Source organism: Euprymna scolopes, chromosome 9 (assembly GCF_053919585.1).
Source record: "Euprymna scolopes isolate OS-2025 chromosome 9, ASM5391958v1, whole genome shotgun sequence".
Taxonomy (NCBI): Eukaryota; Metazoa; Mollusca; class Cephalopoda; order Sepiida; family Sepiolidae; genus Euprymna; species Euprymna scolopes.
In genome coordinates, this window is record NC_136490.1 from 91235791 (window position 1) to 91260855 (window position 25065).

Consider the following 25065-nt stretch of genomic DNA (forward strand, 5'->3'; position numbering starts at 1 on the left):
TTAGCTGGACATGTATACAAAGGATTTCCTTCATATTATAAGATATCTATAATAATTATGAATTGTGCTAAGTGTTAAACGAGCGATGTAGCAAGACAACAATCAAATTAGATTCAGATCATTAGACTGTCTTGTAGACAGCAAGTAATTCTTGGCGTCACAGATCAATGAAAAAGAATGTGATGAAGATGTCTTCCTTTATTGTTTCAATGGATAACATTATTATTTGGCAGTAGATGACCCATGCTCTGTAGCCTATGCTTTGTTTTAATGGATGATGCCATTCTTTTGTTACTTCATTATTCATAAAACTATTAATTAGTTGCTATTTTTCTTTAATGGATGACGTCATCTATTTACAAACTCAATAAATGAACTTCCTAATGTCTCGGATCACTTTTAGTAGATGATGTCAACCTTTTATGACATCATCCACTGGGCTTTGGAACAAGCAAGACAGAATTATAGGAACATATTTGACTCTCTGAGTCTAGATGTTTATCTAGTAAAACTATAGAGAGAAAGCCTAAACAAATCGCTTAACGTTTCAATGTTAACATGTCTGTGTTTAAAAATGATTCATGTAATCCAAAAAATTAAACATTCCAAAAGTGACAGCCAAAAAGCCAACCTCATTAAACTTGCTATTTATTTTTCTTCAGGGATATATTATTTAGAAAAGCTTTACTCATGTATTGAGCACCTTTGAAAAGATTTTTTATTTTAGTTTGTCATCAATATATTTAAATTTTGACTTATATATATATATATACACACACACACACACACACACACACACATATACACAGAGAGGATGGAACGATAAAAGTGTCACCCTAAAGAAAACAACACTACAGCTTTATTTTAAAACTTTTATTGAAAAAAATCAATTCAGGCAACTAGATTATGTAGAGGAGCTGATATCTATTCAATGTAGTCATCTTCAGCCTCAATCACTACCTCGATACAAGTTCAGAACTGGGAGCATGCCTTTTCCACGAGTGCTGGCGGTAAATCAGTGAATACTTGGCAGATGGCAGTGATCAGTTTTGTGGGAGGTCATGTTGGTGATGTTCTCGACATATGATGAAACAAAGTAGTTCAGCAGGTTCAGGCGGGGGAGGAGGGGGCCAGTAAGAGAAGGGTTCAAATTCATAGCACTTCTGAAGTCAAGCCTAGGTCTCTTTGGACTTGTTGGCGAGCACTGAGTCCTGCTGCTGCACCCAGTGTCTGCCAGCGGTTATCTGATTGGACCAGGGGATCACCACACTTTTCAGCACATCCAGGTATACTTTGGGGTTGACTTTCAAGCAGACTTCAATGATGTGAGGTGGCATGATGTGGCCCTCACTTGAAACCACGTCAGAAAGCATAACCGTGGCAGGAAACTTTGTTTTCATCATTCTGGACACATGCCTGTTATTCGTGGCAATCCAGCAATGCATTTTGAGGGAGCTGGCAATGGTCCTGGTGTCATAACTTGGATCGGTAGAGAGCATGAGTTGTACTGCTGTGCATCTCCAATCTCACTCATTGAACATTGTGCCACTTTCAGATATGATAGAAGGTTCCTATTGCTCTTGGAATTTGTACACAACTGGCCAACTAGTAGATGGTATGAAACAAAAAAAGAATGGAATCATGTCGTCCTTACTCTGGCGACAATTTTATCATTCCACCCTAGAATAACTCGCTGGCCACATAATCATTCTCTTCCTTATGTCTTCAATCTAATTTAATGGAAGAAGTCATCCTTTTGTGACATCATAAAGGATCTTAATATCTTCTATCAGCTTTAGTGAATTACATCACCCTTAATAATCACTTTTAATAAATAGAATAATATTATGTAACCAATTTTGCCTTCAAATGTTACAGATACCAAATGTTGATTATAATATTGAAAAAAAAAACCTGTTGCTTTTAAACTTCTGTATATTAAACAGTGAATTTTCCTTTATTTAAATCTTGCATGAATTCCACATCTCCAGTTGTTTTAATTAAAGTCATTCAGGTGCTAAACGATACTAAACGGAGATACCATGCTCGTCTGATAATTTTTGAATGCTATGAGTCAGATCTCTATTCCTGATGATCAAGACCCTCATGACTCAAAAGTTGTTGCATCATATGGTTATTTTACAGAGATCAACTTTCCTGTTTGCATAAAAAATACTTTGGGCTACTTTTGCTGTGTTATGTTTTGTTTAAACTCAAAACAAGTTCTAAATTTAGACTATATTGCATATTCTACGTGTGATTTACAAGTCACACAGACACAATGTGTAGTAGTCGATGTTTACATATTGACGAACAAAATCAAAATGCATAAACGTGTTTGTATGCATGTCATCTGTGCATACACTCTTCTGAATAAAAACAAATTATATTTTAAACCAATCAGAAAACTTTCTGAATATATATTTGAAATGGTCTTTCTGGGAGCTACCTAAATCATTTAAAAACTAGATTTTTCTTCCATAAACCAGTGGAACCAAACTGACCTGAATCTGCGGATCGGTGTCGCTAAACGCCACACTAGGGTACCCTTCCCTACAACATCTCTCTTCACTCACAACTATTAACGAACACACAGACACACACAACTCATCATATTATCGTCTGTCAATCTATATGAATTTTATCCATTGAAATACATCCCATGCATTTCACTGAAATATTTTACTAATACAATAAGAAAATATTGACTCTTAAAAATTACTTTCAATTATCAAATATAAAAATCAGCAAAAAAGATTTGAATATGATTTTACTGGTTCCTGAAACCCACGGCTCTTAATTAATCGATCAAGAGTTCTTTTAATGTCTCAGCTAATGAACTTCCTTGTTTTTACAAGAACTCTAAAAAAATATTCACAAACATTCTGTTTCCTATTGTTGTAAACCTTCCATTTTAAACATATATGAATAATCTCTTGTGAATATGTTTTCTGACCTCATTATTTTTTTGTTTACCTTATGACGTAGCTTTTGTTTTTCTCATATTTAATTATAAAACCTGCAAACCCTTTTCACTGAAAACATTTCTATGAATCCAGCTCATCCTAAAAATACTTCTATTAAAAACAAAGTAAAACCCCAAAACTGGCATCAACATTTCCCTAAAAACTAATGATCGCCTCCCTAAAAATGAAACAATGCACGACATGTCAGCATGCATGGTTCACAGTTTGAATTGTTTTGTTCATGTGATCTATTGCAAAGTAACACTTGCAAATATATAGCAAAACTATAAACTCACCCATGTATTTTGTCTTGTTTTACGAACCTATATAAACCATATTTCATCACACACATATAATTGACAATTACATTTTGATAATTTAGAATTATATTTTAAAATTGAGTTACCAGTGTCATTAGAAATGCAGAATGTTATATTAAAAAAAAAGAAATCAAACAACAAAAATAGTCATATTTTGATAGCACAATAAAATACATTCAACCAACTATTTACATTTTGTCAGATATTGTTTAATGAAATGTATTTGGAGTATAATAAAATAAAAATAAAATTTAAATGTACATGTATTAAGCTGACGGGTTTCAGATTATGATAATAGATCAGCCTTCCCTATTATTTCTTTCCACCACTTGTGATCCCACTCGACTTTTCTTTTCACATAATGTCTGTTAGTGACCGAATGGTGTATAGACATACGCCGTCATGAGAGTAATTGATAATATTAGGTTAAATAAAATAATTAAAAAGAAAACAAATTTCATTTCTAATAAGTTGCCTAACTGAGGCTGAATGGGAAAAAATAAATATAATAAAGTCTGACCAGATATTCGAGGTTTTTGAGTATTATTGAGAGACACAGCAGTTTATTGAAAAGTTACTCTATCAACATGATCGTTGCTGTTTTTGTTTTAAACACATTGTCAAATATTGAACAGAATTGAAAGCCAATGGCAATAACGTTGCACAACTGACAGTGGAAAAAGAAAAAAAAAAAAAGCGTACGCCATTCATGTAAGGGTTTCATTTGTTCTTTTAAAAATTGTTTGGTTAAAAATAGGATTACTAAAAGATGAGGTGCAGTATTTTCTTTCATTATAATTAAACCGTTGCTTAAAATTAAAATATGTGAACACATCCTATCTCTCATACAACATAAATGAACTATAACTTCCATACACATTATCTCGCTACTAAGACAAACCTTGATAGCCATCACATATAAAAGTTTTCGGAATCAATATAAGTCTCCCAATATTGTGCATTGTTTCTACGGAAATTTCCCCTTGTCGTGACAGTTAATATTAATTTTCTGTGAATGAACTGTGTAGCCGCCTTGGATGTAAAGACTCCGAAATGAACATTGTAACAAAATGTTATAAGACAGTTTCTTCTTGTCTATTTCGATGAGCATTTACTGGGATGGTTGAAGTTTTGCTCTAATTTCAAGAATTAAAAGATTGAAAAATAGACTTGCTATTAATATAGCTTTAAATGATTTTTTCAAATGTATAAGTCACATCATATATCTTATATAAATCGATTGTAATTTAAAAAAAAAAATTAGTTTTCATTTAAATTACTTCTCTGAACAACTTTCAAGCCGACTTCAAAGATGTGAGGTGGCATGATGTGGCCCTCACTTGAAACCACACCAGAAAGCATAACCGTGGCAGGAAACTTTATTTTCATCATTCTGCGCACATACTTGTTATTCGTGGCAAAGTTCTTGGTAATTTACCATTTTTTTTATCATTAATTACTGCTAATATCAGCAAAACTATTACAATTATAAAAGAAAATAAGACACTAATATGGCAAATGAAACATTAATTAACAGCAAACCTTAATTTATTATAAACTGTTTAAAAAATGTTGTGCGAATTAGGCATACTTACAGTTGCTAAAGACTGTGTTGTATAACTTATTTAAATAACAGTGAACTGTTTTCATGCTAATAGAGGTGTGATCAATAAAAAAAAAAAAATTGTTTTGCATTTATCTATTTAGAAGAATCGGGAGAAAAATCTTAAAGTCATGAAATTCCTGGATAAATTTAATCCTTATTGAAATTAATTTGAATTTTCTGTCAACGCAATGGATTCCAGTGGATAAACTGACAAAACTTTAAGACTCTGCATATTTGGCATAGGCAGAGTCTTCAGGCAGCTGTCAATAATTTTATGAAATCCAGAGACCTTATCGTATGCGAGGAGAGTGGAAGCATACAACAAGTATGTCTGACGTGTATGTTTGTGTGGCTTCAAAATATGATCACTGATGAAACATCAGAATGACACAATCGTAGTTGGAGAACATTGGATGAAAAAATGTGCTGGGATAATGTGCTCAACTATTATGACCATGTCACTCGCAGTCAGTCGTCTGAAACATACAAAAGTGTGTTCCACAATGATGTCAATGACCCAAAGCTATCTAGTAGGCTGTTTAAGACATGAAGTGGATCAGCTGATGACAACCTGATCCTGACAGACAGCACAAGTAATATGGTAACGGGGAGGAAACGTTTAACCTCAAGCATGATAATGATATCAATTTCTATAACAGATTATCAAGCAAACTTTCTCTTTTATATCTCTAGAAAGATATGGATATACATCAAAGCCATCCATACAAGTATCGTCATGGTAGACATGCAGGTATCCTCGTATATATAAGTATAGATTACTTTTCCAAAACTGGGTTTCTATACTTTTAAGCACTAAAATCAAACCTAGGCTTGGTTTTATTTCTTTTGAGTCTATCAAGAAATACAAACACAGACATCATTACAAAAAGGTTTGTGGAAACCAATATAATGCATTAAGAATATTAGATACCAGTAGGCACAAATGTATGTTTTATACTTAATGAGTGTGGTCTTCAAAATGGAGTTGCTGCAAAAAGTTTTTTTTAAAAGGATCAACAGTTTCATCAAGTTTGAGGCATGAACTGTTTGTTGCTGGAAATATTTTTCATTTTCTTTCTAAAGTTTATTAATTATAGTAGAATACTGGTCGCAAGATGGGTAATATTAATGCCCCTCTTCCGAACAAAAGTTTTGCACTATTTTTTAAGTCTCCTTAAATTTAAGACATAAGTGTAAAGAGTCTTCAGAAGAAAGTGAAATTCAAGAAATTTTTCTTAATTGCTATCTAATGATTATGGATAAAATTTAACGCAAATCTTTATAAATAAAACTATAGATGTATGTATGCATGTGTGTGTAAAAATATTTAACCGATAAACTCTTAAACTACTGGTCACATAACGCTGAAATTAACAGATACAAAGGATGGTAAAATCTTTGTTTAGATAGATGAATAACACGTATAGAAATATGTTGGCAATTTGAAATGCAAAATATTCCAACTTGTCGACATATTTCTATTACTTTTGCGCATGCACAACTTCATTCATAGCTTGAAGTGATTTAATTTTAAATTTTAGCTATCTGTCGATAGTTCAAATGGTAGAGAACATGGCTGGAGTGCAAAATGTTTTAGTTTCGATTCTAGATGATGACACCCAAGTCATTTTTTTTTAACTTAAAATCACTACTATATATATATATATATATATATATATATATATATATATATAATCAATAAAGAATTAGCTCTGTAATATGAAATCTGCATGAATTAAAATATATTTATATGTATTTTACAACTGGGTAAGCCCCCCTCAACTGCCAGCTAGTCTAAAATATTTAAACTTATACCTTTCAAAAACCCTTTAAAATACTCCAACGAAACTGAAATTTGGGAAATATTTATTAATGTCCAATAGTTCTTGTTAATATTTCCTCAAAATTGGAGGTATCTGAGTTTTCCCACCCACCGTTTACCTCTTTTGCATAAAACTTAAATCTAAATTAAACATAACCCACATTAACATCCCTTATACCTTCTAAAATTCATAATAAGTTAATTAGTTTAAAAGTGAATCCTGTACATACAAACATAAACATACCTAACTTTATATAGAGATTTATGAAAACACTTTAGATTAAATGTTTAAATAGGATTATTGATTTAAACCAGAGATACTCAAAGAGGCATGATAAATAAATCGATAATAATAATCTGGTAAAAAGCAAACATCCAAATAATTTCCAATTCTGAAAATATCAGAAGAATGTCTTTGCAAAAGAAAATGTCAGGATTTTCCTGAAATTAATATGGAAAAATCCTGCAATAGAAATTTCTTGAAAGAAAATAAAACAAAAAAACTCGAGACAATATGACAAAAAGGAATTCTGATGCCATGTTGACTGACCATTTTTTCTTCTTTGTGTGAAATGTTAAATGTTCATAGATCAAGAAAAGAAATTAATCAAGAAAGAAATCAAGTTTAGAAAAATGTTTTTTAAAAAATAGAAACGAAGTTTCTCATGAATTATAGCAAGGAAAAACAAATTTAAGAATGATTATAAAAACAGAAGTTGCAAATCAAATAACAGAAAGGGAAGGTATAAAAAAGAGGGTTGAGTAAATAGAATGAGATTAGAATAAAAAAAAAATGGACCCAATAGGAAGAGAGAGCAAAGCATGTAAGAAAGAGGGGCATAAGGAAGTGAAAGCTGAGAAAACGGAAGTAAATGAAGAGAGAAGAGCGAGTGAGGGTAAGGGTATAAAATAGAGAGAGGATGGCAGATTGTATAAAGGAGAGAAAAGAAAGAGGACAGAACATATGAGAGGGGGAGGAAGAAGGCATAGCATATAAGAAAGAAAAGGCATAGTATATATGAGAAAGGAGAGCTTGTCATACAGCATAGCTTGAAAGAGTGGACAGAACATAGTATGAGAAAGAGGGGGAGACAGAAAACCTGGTGGGAGAGAGAATAGGCAAAAAAAAAAAAGAGAGAGAAAGAGAGAGCATAGGCTGAAAGTGAAAGAGTGGGGAGAGAGAGAGAGCATAGTCTGAAAGAGAAAGAACAGAGAGCGAGAACATAGCCTGAAAAAAGAAAGCAAAGAGAAACTGCATATCCTGAAAGCAAAAAACAAATCCTGAAAGGGAGAAAGCAAAGACAACAGAAAGTTTAGCCTGAAAAAAAAAAAAAAAGCATAGGTTGAAAGAGAGAAAAAGAGAAAGCATATGAGAAAAAGAGAGATAATTAAGGCAGAGCATACGAGAGAGAGGGAGAAAGAGGGCAGAGCACATGAGAGAGAGAGAGAGAGAAATAGAGCAGAGCACATGAGAGAGAGAGAGAGAGAGAGAGAAAGAGGGCAACACACATGAGAAAGAGGGCAGAGAGAAAGAGGGCATAGCTTGAAATAGAGAGTTCAGAGAGAGAGAGAGCATAGCTTAAAAGAGAGAGCGGAGAGAGAAAGAGAGAGAACATAGTGTTATGTAGTAGGTCGAACACAAGGTATTTGTAAATTATTTATCTGTCTATCCATGTATCTATTTATCTATGTGTATTATCAATATACCTCATGATCTAGTTATCTATCTATTTCTGTATCTATCCATCTCGATCTATTTATCTAACTGGAGAGATAAACAAGAGATGAATATGAAGAATGTTGATAAAAACTGTCAAAATATAATAAAATCATATCATAGACAAGTTTACCGGAAGCATCTGATCAGCTGATGGAAGTATGTGTATGTTACGTCGTTCTAGTTATCTGAGAAGAATAATTGGAATTGGAATTTGGACGTTGAGCAAGGTGGACGATTTAACAGGTCGCCCTCCCCGTTCACTGGGGAGGGAGCTGACGTGTCTTAATTAACACCTCAAGCAAAGATATTCACTTTCCATTCTTCTGTGATCGACACCTGGAAAGTGAATAAAAATTACATAAAATACAATCAGCATTCTTAGAAGTGATTCATATTCATTCAAACAGGTTGCAGCCTCCTCTCCAAGAACTAGATGAATTCCAGGTGGACCAAGATCAACGACGCATGAAAATAAGGTATGTCCAAAATACATGTATGACACCTCTTCCCGCATATGAATATTTAGACGATCATAGCATTAAAATATAAATAGACCACAACAACAAGGGTTCAAATAGTGAAGAATCACCATAAATATTTAGTGACACGTACACACATCAGGATGAACCCTTTGTCACAAGTACATATAACTGTATGATGTTGGTACCACATTACACAACAGACCCCTCTTTGCTACACCAATTATACAACAATAGTTTGAAAAAGCAAAAGAGAGCGGAGAGAGAGCATAGCTTGAATAGATAGCAAAGAACAAAAATACTTTGAGAGAGAGAGAGAGAGAGCAAAGAGAGGTTGAAAGGGAAAGCGAGCAAATGGAAAGAGAATAGCATGAAAGGGAGAGGGGCAGAGAGAGCAAAGAAAAAATAGTTGAAAGAGAGAGAAAACGCAATTATAACGAACAGCTTAAAAAAGATAGAATGGAAAAAGAGAACAGTTTGAGAAAGAGAGAGTGGACAGAGTGAATAGCTTTAAAGAGAGAGCAGAGAGAGACTATAGCTTGAAAAAGAAAGAGAGTAAAGAGAGAGCATAACCAGAAATAGAAAGAGGGTAGAGAGAGAGAGAGAGAAAGCATAGCTTGAAAGAGTTTGAACGGGGAGACAGCATAGCCTTAAAGAGAAAAAGAGCATAGTCTGAAAGTGAGAGAGGGACAGAGAGAGAGAGAGAGAGAGTAAAACCTGAAAAAGAGAGAATAGCTTGAAAGAGAGAGGGAGCATAGCCCGAAAGAAAGAGAAAGAAAGAGCATAACCTGAAAGAGAGAGAGAGAGAGAGAGAGAGAGAGAGAGAGAGAGAGAGAGAGAGAGCATAGCCTGAAAAAGAGAACGAACATAGCCTGAAAAAGAGAACGAGCATAGCCTGAAAAAGAGAACGAGCATAGCCTGAGAGAGAGAGAGAGAGAGAGAGAGAGGGGGGGGCATAGCTTAAGAGAGAGCGTATAGCCTGAAAGAGAAAGAGAGCTTAGCCTAAAAGAGAGAGATAGCGTAGAAAGAGAGCATAGCCTGAAAGAAAGCACGGAAGGAAAGATATGGAGAAGTATGAGGAGGTGATAGAAATATATGAAAAGAAAGCAAAAAAAAAAAAAAAAAAAAAAAAGGCAATAAAAGAATGCTAAAATGAATAAAACGAAATAGGGAAGAAAAATAAAATAAAAGTTAAAACTAATTGAAGGAGACGTGAAAAATAAAAATGAAAGAAAGAAAAGATAAAAAAAAAAAGACCGAAAATAGAATGAAAAGAAAAAAAGAAATGGAGAGAATAGAAAACCTGGAAGACAGAGAATGGGTGAGGAGGGGGGGGGGGTCAGTATGAAAAGAAACAAGAGGCAAAGAAATTTTCAAAATGAAAGGTGAACACTTTTTCAAATACTTTCAAAAGTCAAAAAACATAAATATGAAAATGACTCTCGTCCAAACAGAGCGTAAAGAAAAAGGTGCCTCTCCAGAGCAAGATTAATGAGATGAAAGCAAACGGCAGACCATTACTAATCTACGACCATTACCTCTACTGCCTACACACTCTTGTTATCAAAATTATTATCATTATGATCGCAACACCCCAGCACATATGACAAAACACTGCTTGATATAATCATGAGAATATAGAGTTCATTCATCTCTTGTTCTTTGCCTATATATCAGGCAGTCGCCGGGTGGAGTCTCGCATTTACCCTGCCACACCACCTCTTCTTCATCTTCTTCGGAGTCTGTCTCGCCTCATCTTCAGATGAAGAAAGGCAGAAAATTTTAAAATGAAATGTCCCATACAGCTCAACGGCTTCACAGTTTACATAAAGTTCTATTATCATGAAAATCTGCCAACGAACAAAATATGCAAAAAAGTAAAGAGAAAAGAAAACAAAAAAGGAAATGCGAAAAATATTAGCGAACGACTAGTAGTGTTACTATCAAGTGTAAATCAAATAGAAATGATTTACATGTACCCGTAACCCATTCCATTAGGTAAATGAACAAAAATTTTCACACAACTTATCAAAATACTCCACATACCCCGCCCAACCCCAACCCTAATCGACGCCACCCTCTACCATCCCCACTTTTCCCGTCTTCGACCAATTCCGTCCATGAAGAAAAGATATTGAGTTTTGCTTTGGACGTAAAGTGCTCAATCATGTCTTATTTTAGCAAACGAAACAAGCAGTGGCAGCAGTTGCAAAGTTTTCAATCATTTTTATTTTTTATTTTATTTCTCCTCATCGGAAATCAGGAGGAGTGTGAAAAATGTTCCATGGGAAACATTATTCCCTTGTGTAAATAAATCACCAACAGTTTTATAAATTATACGGCACGTCTATTGGCAGCTAGAATCCAGAATTCTAGTTTTAGGAGCCACCAAAGGTTTGCAAGTCATCAGTGACAGTAAGGTGGAGGTGACGAAGGAGGACGACGATGAAGAAGAAGACGAAAGGAAGATGGCCGAAACGAAAAGGAAAAAAGGAGAGGAAATATGAGTGAAAATAAGATGAATGAAAAGAATGAATGAAAAGAATGAATGAAACAGAAAAAAAATCAAATATGTAGAAAATGAAAAAAAGAAAAGTAGCATTAAGAGAGTGATGAGTAAGACAGAGAAAAAGAGAATGAAAAAGAGAGGGGGAATGAAAAAGAGAAAGAAAACGAAAGAGAAAATAAGAGTGGTAAATAGAGAAAGAATGAGAAAAAGAGAGAACAGGAAAGAGAGAACGAGAGAGAGAGAACAGGAAAGAGAGAGAACGAGAGAGAGAGAACAGGAAAGAGAGAGAACGAGAGAGAGAGAACAGGAAAGAGAGAGAACGAGAGAGAGAGAACAGGAAAGAGAGAGAACGAGAAAGAGAGAGAACGAGAAAGAGAGAGAACGAGAAAGAGAGAAAACGAGAAAGAGACGAAGAGAGAGAGAAAGAGACACAGAGAGAGAGAAAGAGACGCAGAGAGAGAGAAAGAGACGTGGAAAGAGAGAAAGAGAAAAAGACGCGGAGAGAGAAAACGAGAAAGAGACGCTGAGAGAGAAAACGAGAAAGAGACGCGGAGTGAATAAGATAGAGAAAAAGATAATGAAAAAGAGAGAGAAAACGAAAAAGAGACCCGGAGAGAGAAAACGAGAAAGACACGCGGAGAGAGAAAACGAGAAAGACACGCGGAGAGAGAAAACGAGAAAGACACGCGGAGAGAGAAAACGAGAAAGACACGCGGAGAGAGAAAACGAGAAAGACACGCGGAGAGAGAAAACGAGAAAGACACGCGGAGAGAGAAAACGAGAAAGACACGCGGAGAGAGAAAACGAGAAAGACACGCGGAGAGAGAAAACGAGAAAGACACGCGGAGAGAGAAAACGAGAAAGACACGCGGAGAGAGAAAACGAGAAAGACACGCGGAGAGAGAAAACGAGAAAGAGACGCGGAGAGAGAAAACGAGAAAGAGACGCGGAGAGAGAAAACGAGAAAGAGACGCGGAGAGAGAAAACGAGAAAGAGACGCGGAGAGAGAAAACGAGAAAGAGACGCGGAGAGAGAAAACGAGAAAGAGACGCGGAGAGAGAAAATGAGAAAGAGACACAGAGAGAGAAGACGAGAGAGAGAAAGCGACAGATAGAAAACGAGAGAAAACGAAAGAGAGAGAGAAAACGAAAGAGAGAGAGAAAACGAAAGAGAGAGAGAGAGAAAACGAAAGAGAGAGAGAGAAAACGAGAAAGAGAGAGAGAGAGAGAGAAAACGAGAAAGAGAGAGAGAGAAAACGAGAAAGAGAGAGAAAACGAGAAAGAGAGAGAAAACGAGAAAGAGAGAGAAAACGAGAAAGAGAGAGAAAACGAGAAAGAGAGAGAGAGAAGAACGAGGAGAGAGAAAACAAGCTCGAGAGAGAGAGAGAGAGGGAGAAAGAGAGACAGAAGGAGAGATAGAGAGCACAAAAAAAAGAACTATGAAGGAGAGAGAGGGGGAACAAGGAAGGGAGAGAGAGGGGGAACAAGGAGGGGAGAGAGAGAGGAGGAAGAAAGAGTGAGAGAGGAGGAAGAGAGAGTGAGAGAGGGAGGAAGAGAGAGTGAGAGAGGGAGGAAGAGAGAGTCAGAGAGGGAGGAAGAGAGAGTCAGAGAGGGAGGAAGAGAGAGAGAGAGAAAGGAGAGGAAGAGAGAGAGAAAGGAGAGGAAGAGAGAGAGAAAGGAGAGGAAGAGAGAGAGAAAGGAGAGGAAGAGAGAGAGAGAGGAGAGGAAGAGAGAGAGAGAGGAGGAGGAAGAGAGAGAGAGAGGAGGAAGAGAGAGAGAGAGGAGGAAGAGAGAGAGAGGAGGAAGAGAGAGAGTAAGGAGGAGAAGAGAGGGTGAGGAGGAGAAGAGAGGGTGAGGAGGAGAAGAGAGAGTGAGGAGGAGAAGAGAGAGTGAGGAGGAGAAGAGAGAGTGAGGAGGAGAAGAGAGAGTGAGGAGGAGAAGAGAGAGTGAGGAGAGATAGAGTCAAGAGAATTTAAGAGGAAAAGAGAGAGATTGAGGAGGAAGAACGAGAAAGTCGAGAGTTAGGAGGAAGAGTCAAGAGAGAGAGAGAGGGGGTGAGGAGCAAGAAAGAGTCAAGAGAGGGTGAGAAGCAAGGGAGAGTCAAGAGAGTCAGGAGGAAGAGAGTTAAAAGAGGGTTAAGAGAAAGGCATTTAGGAGAAAAGTTGAAGAGAAAGAATGAGAGTGGAGAGAGAAGTAGATTAACAGGAGAAAGGAGAATGAAGGTTGAGGGAGAAACGTGGAAAAGATTGAGGGACTTGAGATAAAAGCGGTTAAGGATGAAGAAAGAGGAGTGGATGAAAAATGAGTGGAAAGAAAAATGATTGAGTGGAGCGGTAGAGAGAAAATTTGAAGAGAACATTTAAAAAGACGGTTAAGCAAAAAATAAGAAAAACATTTTCAAAAGAAAAAAATACTTCCTTTCCAAAGTGCAGAAAAATAAACACGAAAAAGAATAACAAGGAAGAAAGGGGGATCAGCAAAAATTAAAAAGAAATGGGGGGGGGGAACAGCTAAAAAGGGAACGATGTCAACATCTATGGCTAACAGCGTGGTTGGCCTCAACTGTAATATGGAATGGTCTCTAAACCATTAACAGCACTGACCACACCTACTATCACATTTCAACTGTGAACCACCCAAAAATACTAATATGCATTAGAAGTTAACAACTATTATAGCTTTTGTTAACAGTTTTTATAAGGAAAAAGACTGGAATCTGTCGAATATGAGAGGATCTTTGAATAATTCTGACTTTTGAGCTAGAACATTTCAGATTAATAAAAAACAAGTATTATATGCTCTTGAAACTCAATGACATGAGTGATTGTAGAAATATGGCTAGGCGAGTGGTACACGTTGGACAGCACTTTATAGACAGTTGGCACTTTAATCTGCTATATGTTATAACTGCACATTTCTTAAGCTTAAGACATTATTTCTTCCTGCATCCTACTCACTTGATTAACAATGATATATACAAATTATATATATATATATATATATATATATATATATATATATATATATATATATATATATATATATATGAAATCAACACAAATTAACCATGTTTTCAAAATAACATTGCAATAACCCTAGCTGTCTTGGCTAAAAAATCCTTAGAGTTGAGCTACTTGCTTAAACATAACTTTTTTGTGTGGCATAAACGAAGTCAGTAACGTGTATTATAAGTTTATATTGCATAAAAATTCATCTCCTGCATTATAAAGTGATCACTTTAAGGATACTTAATCTGCCAATGGACTTAGAGAGGATATTTTTCTTCACTACTTCCGCTTTCTTGCAGAAAAGACGTTGTTTGTCTATCGCTACTTTAACATTATTTTCATGACAGGTGCTCGACTGTACTTCTATCTATGGCTATACCTACTTGCAAAATATTCACGACGAACACACGGCTAGCTACAACAACTGTCTACAATTTTCTTTACTCTCTATCTGTGCCTAAAACTAAACTTCCATGAGCAAAGTTTTTTTTTCCTTGAACAAGGTTTGTGAAACAATATCGTCAGGCTGACTATGACATAGTCATTTTCAAATCTAATGAAAATAAGTTCTTGATAGGCTGTTCTTTTGATTCAATTTCTGCCCAATTTTCACCATTATCAACTATTATGGTCTTGTCTTATCAGTCACCTGACACTCATTAACCATTATCTTCGAGTGGCTGTTAAGCCTTGATAAACAGTGACTCACCATAGTAAAAAAAAAAAAACTAAAAGACAAAAGAGGGATTTTAATTGAAAATTTTGCAAAAAATAAAATAAAATTACTTCATAAAGAAACTAGCTTTATGTATCTGGCGTTGAATTACTTTTATAATAACTTATATAAGTAATTCAACGCCAGATATTTTAACATATGTTGAGTTATGGTTTAAGTTGGTTTAGAATTAGAGTTAGGCTATATAACATGCAGAATAAAAGTCACTGCGAAATATCACCGAATGTGGACAAATTTCTGTGAAGCCAAAAATATAAAGGAAACAATCTTTTTTTTTTATAACTCGAATGGATTCAATCATCTTGATAAAGTAACAAAACTTTTTATCACAATCCGAATTTTGTCTGTTTTTGGGGTGACAGTTTTTTTTAAGCCGACCTCTTCTACAAAGGATACTAAAAATCCCATATTTTCAACTTTTCTTTAATTAAATATGCCGTCTTTTTTATTTTTATTTTATTTTTTTTTTTTTGCAAAATTAATTTTCTTTTCATAATAGGATTATGAGAGTTAAATTTAATTCTTAGGTTATTATATTTGATCATTGTATTATGAATAAAAGTATGATTAAAAGAGCCAAAATGATTTTTTTTCCAAAATAAATGAAATGAAAAAAAATTGTTTACAATATCAGCAAGCAGTCTAATAAAAAGTACATTAAAATCTACATCATGAATGCAATGACAGTCGGGGTGATGGTTGTCAGTCTGGATTGCCTTCAATTAGGAACAGAACAATGCATTTTGGTGGATAAAATTTTGTATTTAAATTATATTTTTAAAATTTTGTTTAAGTTTAAGCCATTGCATATTTGATTTTAATAAATGTATAATTTATAAATAAAAAAATAAAAGATTAAAAGAAATTGTCGACATGACAAAAAACACTTTTTTCTTTTCTACTTTTATTCAACAAAACAAAGTATATCGCCATTGCAGTTGCAATATGGAGGGGGGGGGGAACAACCCGAATAGGAAGGAGGACAGTTAGATGTTTCTTCATACTAAATTTCTGCAAATTAGAACTGTTAAAAAAAAAATAATAAATAAAAAGAAAAAAAAAAGAGAGAGCAAGAAGAAAGTTTCAAAGGTAAATGGCCAGAAGAAAGAAACAATCGAAGTAGAAAATCTCACATCTAGGGACCTCTCAACTAATAAGGTGGAATTCAGCAGTTAATGCCTTGGGTGTAAGTATTTGCACTTAATGGTAGCAAATTCATTGAGGCAAATTTTGTGAGAGTATTTAGACATGCAACAGTGCAGACATTTGACAGGACTGGAGCTCGGTAGACGTTGCAGGACCTATTAGGTTAGAAATTCATTTTTGCACCTGTACAAGAGGGAAAGGTCAGTGTTTATTGCAGTAGTCCAAATGTGACAACAATACTCCATGCATGGGCGAATGGTGACTTTATAGAGATAAAAGATACTGGCAAGCAAGAGAAGTTATTTACTTAGTTAAAGAGAACCATCCTTGGTAGCATTTTCTATGTACTTATTGCTACTCAGGTTTTCAGTTGAATAATGCACAATCATAAGAAACCAAAATCCGTGGGATTTAAATTTTTGCTGTGTTTGTTAGATATTCCAAGGCAGGGCCACCACAAACTATAGCTATATCACTGTATGCATAATTACAATAACACTTTTGATGGGTGGTAAAACATGGTGCCCAATCGGAATCAGAGTCAGCAACATTTGCAGGAGTCCAAGTGAAATTTTCATTAGCAGACTTCTCACTTAAGAGCTGGGAATTTAGATTTGAAGAGTAAAAAATAATACAGACATGGTATTGGAAAGATGGTTGCTTGCTTTATTAACTATATGAAGTTATCTCTCTTTCACAGCAGGGGTTAGAAAGTGAGATTTGCAAAGCCAGCCTCCTAGAAAAGCACTGCAAAAATTGCCTAGACAACATTCCGCGATAGCAATAAACTAGCCCTTTCTCAAAGGGATAAAACAAGGCTTAGGAGAGTGAACCTTCCAGAACTGCACAGGACCAAAGACATATCCCAGTCAATAGGGAACCAATCATCTCAATGGTCGAGACTGTTCGATTTGATACAGAGAACTCGACACCCCGCTCCAGATGATGACTATAAAAAACATCTCTATGAAGTGAAAGCTACTTAATGATATTGTTGTGATGATATCAATGAATGAACAACATAAAAAGTAGAAGAAGGAAAATAAAAAAAATCTTTTCTAATTCTATCGTTTGCATGAATATTGAAAAAAAATTTAACAAATAAAATGGATTGGATAATAAATTTCTTCTTTTTCTCTCTCTCTCTCTCTCTATATATATATATATATATAGATACACAGATTTTGTAATCATGCCCATATGCCTTCATTTTCTTCTAAAATCGATAAGTGCTTTTTCTTTTGATGAGTTAAGGGCAAAATAAATTCAATGATTGACATAATTTGACATGAATGATTTTGCATTACAAAACAAATGCTGTCAAGAATTGGGCATATCAACGTACTTAACTAAACAGTGAGATGGTCAACATCTTGAAATTTGGAATATAGACTTTGTCATTAATTTGTTATATTTTTATCCTGTCCAAACTTTAAAGAGAATTTGTAGCACCATACTTTTAAAGTTTTTTTTTTGTTTGATAAACTCATTAAACATTACTCAAACTATTTAACATCTAAAAGGATTAGTGAAAACACTCAGCCACAAAATTGTTACCAAGAAAATTTAAAGTTATTTAAAGAAATAACAAGAAACGAGAAAGAAAAAAAAAGCTAGTTAGACTGTGTGAAATGAATTAACAAAGATCTTTTACATTTTAAATAAAAAAGTCAATAGTTGGTATTTTTTTTCTTTAGGTCATCAGAAATGATTAAAAAAATGAAAATTTAAATTCCTGATGAATACTACAATTTTACTATTCTTAAAACAATATATACTGAAAATGTTACTGTTTTTCTAAATTTTTTGTTTAGAAAAAATATAAATTGATATCTAAAAATTTCATGCTGATAAAAAATATTCAAGCTTTTTTTTCAAAAACATAAATGACAATTAAAATGAAGCTCTAAATATGAGGTAAAAATAACAGCCACTAAAAAAATATATACCTGCATGTATACATATTTGTGTGACTGTGAGGTGAGTACATTTAGTAAAAGTAATTGTATTCGTTTAAAAGTATCACAAACAAAAATAAATAAATGATGTATATAAAACATGGTACATTTCAAGACTTATGTGAGTTAACTCAATGGTAGACAATTCAGGCAAAGACTCTGGGATCCTGATTTCGAATCTTGCTAGGCTCAGCCACACTGAGGAATCATAAATGAAATGCATGTCTATGGATACACACGCACGCGCGCACACATTTAATTGTAAATCTAATAAATTTTTAAACAGTTGCAAAAAGAGTAATAATGAATTTGTTTCCCATTGCAAATCCGATAATACCAATTGCTAAATGACCACACCCACAAATCCTGTCTCAGCATCTAATTTCTGATCAACTCTGAAAAGTAACAAATCACTAAATTCCCAAAAGAATTATTTCAGATGAGATTTCTTCTGAATTTGAAAAATTATTTTGTTTGAAAAACAGCCAAACAAAAAAAAAAAAGAATTAGAGCAGTGTGTGTGGGTGTGTTTGTAAATAGCAGTGAGACGGAACCAAGATGAAAAATGTGGTAAGGAATTTAGAGAGTATATGTATGTCTTTGCAGTGCACTGTTGTCACACTGAAAAATTGCCAAAAACTACAATATGATCAAGCTTAGTTTGAATATAAAGCTGATAAAATAAAGAACCATTAAATTTTTTGTTTTTTTTTTTCAGAACAAAAGAATTAGAAACATTTACCAAGACAAAAGTTTTCTGAATCGACGTGCATGAGCAGGAAAAACAAAGAAAGAAAAAACGTTCTACAATGAAGATGAACAATAAAAAAAAAAACGAATTCCAGAATAGATAACAAAAAAAAAGTTTCCAGAATGTACACAAGAAATACAATTGCCAATCAATACAAATGCAAATCAGTACAAATGTAAGAACAAAAAAATTTTCCAGACAATACTTGAAGACATAAAAAAGATTCCAGAATAGACACGGGGCAAAAAGTTTCCAGAATAGCCCCAAAGATAAAAAAAAAAAAGTTTCCAGAATAAACACAAAGACTAAAAAAAAAAAAGCTTCTGGAATGGACATGAAACCAAAGAAAAGTTTCCAAAATGGACACAAGAACAAAGAAAAGTATCCAAAATGGACACAAGAACAAAGAAAAGTTTCCAGAATTAATATATGAACAAAGAAAAGTTCCCAGGATGGACACAAGAACAAAGAAAAGTTTCCAGAATGGGCACTATTACAAAGAAAAGTTTCCAGATTGGACAAGAAAACAAAAAAGCTTCCACAGTGCATGTGAGAACTAAAATAAATTGTTAAAATTAACGTAAGAACAAAGAAAACTTTCCAGAATAATTATGTGAACAAAGAATAGTTTTTAGAATAAATTTATGAACAAAGAAAAGTTTCCAGAATTAATTTATGAACAAGAAAAGTTTCCAGAATCAATCTGTGAACAAGAAAAGTTTCCAGAATCAATCTGTGAACAAGAAAAGTTTCCAGAATCAATCTGAACAAGTTTCCAGAATGAATGTGTGAACAAAAAGTTTCCAGAATAAATATGTGAACAAAGAAAAACATTTCCAGAATAGACATAGGAACAAAACAAAAAAAAATTCAGAATTTAAAGTGCAAACAAAGAAAAGTTCCCCAATGAATTTGTGAACAAAACAAAAAATTCTAGAATGAATGTTAACAGAGAAAATTTTTCAGAATAACTGTGTGAACAAAGAAAATTTTCCAGCAAAGTTTCAAGAATAGGCATGAGCACAATCTTCCAGATTGGACAAGTGAACAAACTTCCAAGAATATACAAGTAAACATGTGAACAAACTTTTCAAAATGGACACAAAGAAACTTTTCTAGAATAGACTCAAAAAGAAGAAGAAAAGATATTCAATTAAAATAAATTGAATATTATGGTTAGAAAAAGTTCCACCCAAACTGCATGCTACAAAAAGCAGAAAAAGCCATCAATGAAAATATTTCAGTCCCTCGTCTGTACATCTGGGACAAAGTATTATTTCTGTAATTATGACTTCTTTAAACGTTTCCTTGTGACTACAGCCCAAGGAAAATATAAACTTGTACATAATTCATAAAATCAAACCTTGTTTAAAAATTGCGAAAATAAAATTTTAATTTGAGTGAAAGGAAGAGTTTAGTCGGTGGTAATTTGAAAAATCAACTAAGAATTATGCAAAACATTGATGTAAAATCGTCAGATATTGATTCATTTTTTATTGGTTTATTTGCAACCATAATTTACAAATAATTAGCATAATTAATCTGCCTTTTAAATTCAAAACGTGTCGGCATATGTACTTATAAACAAACTGAGGTAAAAAGATTATTTTCGAAATAAGTGCATAATATATGATGTGTGTGTGTGTGTATATGAGATAAGCATTTAAGTAAACATTTATTTACATATGATGATATATGTATCAATATGGTGGGTGGGAGGGGGTGAATATTATGATCAGAGCTAATTTAATTTAGTAATTACTAGTAGTTAATTGGAATGGCAATGACCCCCAAGGGATAAATTCTCACTCTGGAGGGAGAAATGTAAATGAACAGATAATATGAAGAAAAAGTTGCTTGAAAATTGCTATATATTTTATTTTGCCCCTCTCTCTCCACACACACACACACACACACACAAACCAAAATGATCACTGGTGAAAACTTAGAAAAGACATGAATTTAAAAAAAAAATCATGCTGGAATGAGCAAGACAACCGGGTTGAAATTAATGTTTAAAAATGTTGCTATTGCAAGAGGTAAGAAAAACTTATTGGCTTATTTGTGGTAGCTCCATTAGTCGCCAAATCATGACTGTTCAAAATGTTATTGTCATTCAGAATAATTTGCTGTCTTGTGTACCATTGTTCCAGAAGCCAAATTTTAGTTTATAAAAATAAATAAATGGAAGTTTTAAATGAGTGGTCCTTGATTATAGTTAATATATTTATTTTATTAAGAACAAATAGATGAAATAGAATACTTCTTAAAATAGATAAACATTAAAAAAAGATTTTAAAAAGCTGTCTCATAACTAAGTACAAAAAAAGCAAAAAAAAAAAAAAAAAAAAAAAAAAAAACCCCAGAAATATTGTCATCAAAACTTTAGCAGCAATGAAAGTAACAAGGTCATTGAATGGGAGAAGATAGAAGTCTTTGGCAATGACAGTGTCTCCTGCATTTTGTGTAACGTGTAAACTGAACATACGAGGAGCCTTCAATAAGTTTCCAAACTTTTTTGTACAGGCATTTTAAATTGTCGTAGACTCTTGAAAAGTTAGTATGTTATTGTTATACATCTTACGAGATGACTAACTAATTTTCATAATTTCAGGTTCAAATGAACAGCTACAGCAGCCATTGGAATACACCCTACTAAAGCCTGATTGTCACAGTTAGTGAATTTCAAAAATACAATCTAGATGTGAAGACACTTTAGAAGAACAATATGCAATAAAATTCTGTTTTAAACTTGGAAAAAATTCTACAGAAACGTATGGAATGCTTCAGACTACTTTTGGACCATCTTGCATGATACGAGTATCAGTTTTTGAGTGGCATAAGAGATTCAAGAAAGACAGGGAGTCTGTAAGGGATGACGAGAGGTGTAGGAGAAATAAGGAAATCAGGATAACAGAGTTGACTGACCAAATAAAGAATTTTATGGATAAGGCAAAGTCAGGTGACTATAGAGACAATCAGTGCATAGTTTGATGTTAGTACACACTATACACACAATTATTGCCGAAGAACTGAAGATGTGGAAGATTTGCGCAAAGTTTGTCCCAAGGATGCAGTCCACAACTCCATCCTTGTCACAGACTATTTGAGCAAGATAGGCTTCAAGACAGTTCCTCACCCTCCCTATAGTCCAGACCTTGCTCCCTGTAACTTTTGGCTATTTCCTAAGCTCAAGAAAAACCTTAGAGGCTGTTGTTATGAGAGACTTGAGGAGATGAAAGGAGTTGTGATATGGGTCATTGACACGCTCACACAAAAGGACTTGCATGGGGCCTTCCAGAAATTGTTGGAATGGTACAACAAGTGCATTGCAACCAGAGGAGATTATTCCAAAGGGGATCAGAGTTTCATGTGTGTAATATAAATAAAAGTGCCCATACAAAAAAAGTAATTACTGGGGATACAAGTGTTACATGATAAGGGCTGTCCCCTTTTCATGTAAGTATAAAAATAGAGAGATTTAGTTAAAATGAAAATAAAATGAGAGAACATGGGAATCGAACCCTGGAGATAAGTTTTAAAGAACAATAGGTTTAAATGGAATGCCCAGTAAATTGTTGATTCTGATGAAATAAATAATAAATAAACTATTCATTGTTAGAAAGAATGTGGATAATAAAATATGGGTTAAATGAATTAGATATGTAGGTTGAATTCCTTTGTTAAAACAACAAAGAAAAAATGGGAAATCAGAATGTTCGGAAACGTGCAGGTCGCGCATGTTGATGGCACGTGAATTGTGGTCACGTTGGCCGGACATGCATGGATTTCTCAATATAGGAAGTGAAAGTTAGTTGGTTAGTGAGAAGTCAGAAGAAGGGAGACAGAGAGTCGGAGTCAGACGAGAGTTTGATCAGGGAAGAGAAGGTTCAGATCGAACCTTGGCCTCTAGAAGCGAGAGGGATTTAAACAGAAAAAGATGTAAAGAAAGAACCTTTGAATTCCTGAACGCAAAGCCATTGACCGGTCAGTGGAAGAATAAATGCTCATCATATTTTTTTTTTATAACTGCCGTCTCCTGTGTCCATCATTACATGAAAAAGGTATCGTAAATTTATATATAAGAACTATCCAAAATTCATCATCTAAAAAATATATGTTTAGAAAGTATATGTGTCGTTCTATTTATGTTATATAAACACTCCCGTTCATACGAACTGTCAAAGCATAAATGCCAACCTGTCAATCCATCGGCATAAATGCCAACCTATCGGTCTGTCTATCTAGATATGAAAACACCTTCTCAAAATGTATTTATATGCAATCTCTCTCATTTATAAACTCTCACTCTCTCTTTATATACACCTGTTAATGTCTTACAATATGAACACTTACAACATGAACTCTCCTAAGACTCTCATCTCGCTTAAGACTCTTATCCTTACTAATAAGAACACAAAATAATAATAATAGACTACGTAACACAAGTACACGACTCAGCATTTCTATCCTGTTGCAGTTCAGAACCTGAAAAAAGGCCACAGGATGAGTTGGCCGAAATGTGGTGAAACAAAAACTGTGAAGGTGAAACATGTTTTCCACTAAAAGTAAGGTTAGAAGAACATTGAAAAGTCGTAATACGTAGAGAGATTGAAAAGTTGGGTACGGTTGATCATACATGGAGGGAAAAAGGGAACCTTTTACACTTATGGAATGAAGTAAAAATTATAGAAAGGTGGAGAGTAAAATGACTCAAAGAAAAGCGCATATGTTGGGTGATGATCAATTACTAAGTAGACTTCGTATAGAATGTAACAGGATATGAAAACTTGATTATAAATAATATATAGTAGGTAGTTTATATATATATATATATATATAGTAATATTTAGATCTAGAAATAAAATAGGTTTAAGGGTCCTTGTACTTAAATTGTCTGAAAAAACCCATGAAGCAGTGGCTAATGTACTGGGAAGAATTCAGTTGTAAAGATGACATATAATTGCAAATTACTTAGGATTTCTATCCAGTCATAACAATAGAACAAAAGCATGCTATTTCTGTGGATTAAATAAAGGGTTCCGTTTGAAATTTCCTGCAGATCCCAAGTTCAACAGAAAAATTTGCAGAGTCGAACAAGATGCATTTGAAGAAGGTCAGCATTGACCAAAAGGTGTGAAAATGACACTCAAGCTGAGAACAGTAAGCCGAAAATTAAAAAAAAAAAAATGCAAACAACTAATCCTCATCTTCAGAAACGTAAAAAAAAAAATGATTTAATCATTTAATAAAATTTGTTTTTCTAAAGTTTTAAAATTAATCTTACAAAATAATGTTTTCAAAGGTGTGACTAAGCTCTGTATTTAATTAAGATTACCGGTACAATTTGGTTCCAGTTCTTTTGGATTGGCATTCAAATGTATACATACACATGAGCAAAAAACAAAAACAAAACACTTTTAATGATCTATGATTCCGTGAAGCTGCAGGAATATCTTAAAATAAGGTTTCTTCTAATTGTTTATTGTTATGAAGCTCTGTCTAAATGGATATCGAGCCTTGTACAATGTTTGCTGTCTTTTATCGACTCCATTCTGAAGTTTTGATTTTTCATATTCACACACACACACACACACAGAGGTCTGAAGTAGAAAATACTGAAGCATTTGAGAGATGCGAGATCTCTCATGAATGCACACGACATCAGCTGCCTTCTGATGGCATGAAGCAATAAAATAACATGTTATTTAATCAAGGGTTTAAGAGAAAATGCGAGTTCTTGGGGGAGAAGGGGGAAGTGTCTATTATACGATTGTCCTTTTCAAAACTTAAGTTTATATATTTGAAGAATGTTTGCTGATGAATAAACCATAAGTTTTACAAACTCACCTGAATCATTAATAAAATGATGGCGATAAATATCAACCGTTGCTTCATTTTTTTTGTTAACTTTCATTTTCCATTTCTTAATTACACAAATCTTAAATTCTGAAATAAACTGAAGAGCATACGAGGAGAGGGGATAGGTTTTATGAGGTCAATTCTCAGAAGGAAGCCTTGCTTGTTCTAATTTCCAAAATTAAG

At 33.9% G+C, this 25065-nt stretch overlaps 1 protein-coding gene across 4 annotated transcripts in view; it reads right to left on the minus strand.

Annotated features, from left to right (window-relative positions):
• The window catches only part of LOC145284772 (uncharacterized), a 649584-nt gene that overhangs the window by 417167 nt on the left and 207352 nt on the right, over positions 1 to 25065 (minus strand). The gene's annotated exons all lie outside the window — the stretch shown is intronic.